Source organism: Lactuca virosa, chromosome 4, assembly GCF_052849685.1.
Source record: "Lactuca virosa cultivar CGN04683 chromosome 4, Lactuca_virosa_CGN04683_v6, whole genome shotgun sequence".
Lineage (NCBI taxonomy): Eukaryota > Viridiplantae > Streptophyta > Magnoliopsida > Asterales > Asteraceae > Lactuca > Lactuca virosa.
Genome location: NC_136429.1, coordinates 431,211,675 through 431,215,600, shown reverse-complemented (window position 1 = coordinate 431,215,600; position 3,926 = coordinate 431,211,675). Strand labels below are relative to the sequence as shown.

At 34.7% G+C, this 3,926-nt stretch overlaps 1 long non-coding RNA gene across 1 annotated transcript; it reads right to left on the bottom strand.

Annotated features, from left to right (window-relative positions):
- Nucleotides 1-2,037: 2,037 nt before the first annotated feature.
- Nucleotides 2,038-3,537, bottom strand: LOC145169172 (uncharacterized). Its single transcript, XR_013742341.1, has 4 exons — nucleotides 3,121-3,537; nucleotides 2,756-2,919; nucleotides 2,549-2,617; nucleotides 2,038-2,450 (listed from the first exon to the last, which is right to left on the bottom strand). It is a non-coding gene; the product is annotated as an uncharacterized LOC145169172 (long non-coding RNA).
- Between the last annotated feature and the right edge of the window lie 389 nt (nucleotides 3,538-3,926).

The following is a 3,926-nucleotide window of genomic DNA, read 5'->3' as shown; positions in this document are numbered from 1 at the left end:
CGCTCCACTAATTGTCTCGACAAGGGTACAAAGTGTAATTCCATGGAATTGCATCGATTTCACTTTTCCTAAAGTAACCAAGATTGGGAATTTTGTAAAACATTTAGTTACTTTAACATTCATTATACTTTTAATGAGGAGAGGGATTGCCCTATCATACCCGTTCGGCTAACGACCCTCCACCAATCAAGGAAGCGGTGGGTGAGAGTGGACACCCATTAAACGACCATTATATAGGCCATAACCTTATACCCCCTTATAGATCAGCTTCGTGAATGAGGCCTACTAACGGTAAGACTAGCAGTTTAAGTTATACATATATAATATTAGACTTTTAATGTTATATATAGTATAGTGTGTATTTTACACTTTTAAAATACTAGGTGGTTTAATTTTATAAATTACACTTTTAATTAAATTAAATATAAACCATATCATTATGGATTTATTAACTCTCTTTTATTTATACCTTTAATTAACTTAATAAAACCATAAGGATGTAATTTGAACTTTTTCAAAACTAGGGTTTTAGAATTTAAAATTTCAAAAATTAAACTTTTAATCAAAATTTAAATTCCAAAACTTGAGGGCAAGTTTTGAAACATTTCAAAAATTACGGTTTAGAATTTAAATATTTCCAAATTAACCTTTTAATCAAAAATTTAAATTCCAAAACTTGAGGACAAATTTTGAAACCTTTCAAAATATTAGGGTTTAACTATTTAAATTACAAAACTAAAACTTTTAAAGTTCAAATTTAAACTATAAAACCTAAGGGGCGAAAATTGAAACTTTTCCAAACTTCATCAAGAACATTCTAGATCAACAATTCAAATAAGACAATTAACAATTAATTTGTGGTTATCTAATTTTGACCTAGTCCAATTACTTGCAATATAATTCACCAAATAACTTAAATAATTAAACATTATCTTATAAGGCAACAATTATTTGATTAAATGGCAATTATCTACTATTTTGGCAAGGATATTCACCCAAAATCAATAAAAATCGGATTTCACTAATTAAAAACGTTTATGGTAAGTATCCCAAGCCAAAACAGCAAGAAAATCGCGAAAATACGCTGCCAGACCATTTGAATCGTCGAGTGTGGCCTCGACTCGTCGAGTTCAGTCGACTCGGCGAGTTTACCATATGACTCGGCGAGTCAGCCAGTCAGAACCCAAAAAAATTCGATTTTTCAAGCAATAAACGATCAAATATGCATCAATTCATCAACAAACAGCCCTAGTCTCTGATACCACTGATGGGATTTGAGCACTACATCATACCTATGGTGTACATGCAAACCCTAAAGCTTTGGATCTAGTTTGTCTAATAAATATGCAATAATCATCCAAAGCCATAAACCCTAGATCTAGCATGTGATAATCAAATAACATATGAATTAGGGTTTAGATATTACCTTGATTGTTATGTAGCAATAACAATCTCAATTCCTTCTTGTAATTGGATTCTGAAAGCTTAGTGTCACAAGTGTCACACCATGGAGTCACAAACACCATAAGCAATAAGGATGAAGAAGGAGGAGAGAGAAGACACCAAAAACGTCTAGAAACCCTAAGGAATCAGTTAGCCACGTTTTTGGTGCCCTAGGGGTCCTTAAATAGGGAGGCTATTAGGGTTATCTAACAAGGAAACCCTAATTTGACTGCTTAGGCCCTAAGCAACCCATTGACTCCTCCTTTAGAAGCCTTGGACGAATTCTAATGGGTTTCCCCATAGATTTCGTCCACTCCATCCTCTATGGAGTCCATTAGCCCAATATCTAACTATCACACAGTTGACAGTTCTAGTCCCCTTTATTTAATTAATGTCTTTTAGCCACAAAATTAATTCTGATTAATTCTTGACTATTATTAATCAAGGTTGCAGAAAACACTAGACGTTAGCTAGGCGGTGGACTGGGGTCTAGGGATTAATCGGTTAGACGGGGATTAATCGGGGACCATTAATTATTAAAAAAATAATTCAAAAATTTATAAATCTAACTTTAATACTAAGAATATAAGTAAATAAGGATAAAAGTTTAATAATAACTTAATAAGTTTAACAAGTACAACCATTTATCATCCAAAATAAGCATAAAAGTTTAAGAATAAGTTTAACAAGCACACAAAATCATCATCCAACAAGTCCATGAAAATTTAATAATAAGTTTAACAAGCACAACATTTTTCTTCTAATATTCTCCACATACTTCCACTATTTGAGCCCCATCCGACTCATATTCATCTTCTTCTAACACTTGCTCCTCACTCTCGGACTCGAAATCTTCATTGAAAAGTTCCCTCGTTTTTGGACTTTCTTGGGGTGCTTGACTAACATCGGTTGCAAGAGCTTCATCAATTGTTATAAAAAAATCACATTAACACATTAAAATTGCTCACTCAAATCAACTGTCTAGCGTTTTCTGCATCCTCTAGTTTCTGTAACAAAAAATAAAAGATCAGAAAGGATTAATGGAAAACTGAAGGAGGGTAGAATTGTAATTTGGTGTTTACTATGAGAATGTTAATTATAAGACCTGGGACTTTTCCTGCAGCTTAGATACATGATCACCTTTCTCTTCTACAAGCTCTTCCATTCGATAAACCTATGAAATGCAAGTTAAATATTAACACACGCTTACTAATACTGTGTAAAAAGCACCACAATTAACTATTTTTTTGTTTAAACAGAAACAATTAATTATCATATAGATAAAAGCATTTTGAAAAGCAAAAACTCAAACCTCTTTCTGAAACGACCATAGTTTATATCTCTATCTCTACCCCTATCCACCTCTACATCTCTGTCATTACTATTTCTTCGAAAATTGTCACGTTTACGCCCAAAGTTTGACCTCCCACCTCTACTTTTGACTTCATTCACCTTAACAACTCCTCCATCAACAGTCTGAAACAGATCCATGGATTCAAAAGATTGAAAAAACTAAAGAAAGAAAGACATTAAGATATGACCAAATACAAATAACAAATACCCTGCACACACAAATACTTTCATTTCGTTTTTGTTATAACAGTAAACAAAATCAGGTTCCTACCTAAAAAATTAAACATTTTGCTGAAAAAATTAGAAGAATAGGGGCTAAATTACCAATGTAAGTGTAGGGTTTTCGCAAATTTTGATGAGAGTAGCGGAGATGAAAGTGTCGGTGAGTGTCGCGGTTAGATCGAGTCGATATAGGGTTAGAGTTTCGATGATGGGTTGTTAGAGGTAGTGAGAGCGGTGATGGTGCATAGGATTTACAGATCGATGAGGATGAGAACGAACATTCGCAGATTAAGAGGGTTGGTGTATGAGGGATTCTGGAGGAGCTGATGGCGTCGGAGGAGAAGGAGCGGATGTTCGGAGCAAACTAGTACCAATTTGAGTCGAGAATGAGACAACAAGCTTGGAAGGCAACGGCGTACCAGTGTGATTCGAAGAAAAGATGCAGGCATTTCATGGTTTTAGTTCATGAGTCTGAGAGAGAATTTTGTTGGCAGTATGAGATGGAATGAGAAAAGAAGGAACAAACCCTAGCAAGAAATGATTTCAATTTGACAATTTTGCCCTTAAAATGTCTTGAATTTTTGTTGACCGCCTTTGACCGATTAAGGCGCCAAGCTCCGCCTAGCTCCGACTAACTCCGATTAGCCCCGGCTTGGACTGACTTTGACCAACCCCGATTACATAGACCGACTTTGACCAACCCCGATTACATAGACCGATAAGCCGCCTAGGCCGATTTCTGCAACACTGTTATTAATTAAATAATATGATTTCTCTCTTAATATATTATTCATATAATATATTAATAAATCATAATTAATCTCTTTCTCCACAAATCATCCTATCAAGTTGCTTTGGTGAAGGCAACCCAAAAGGACCATGCTCGTAATCGGGTCAAGTACATACCA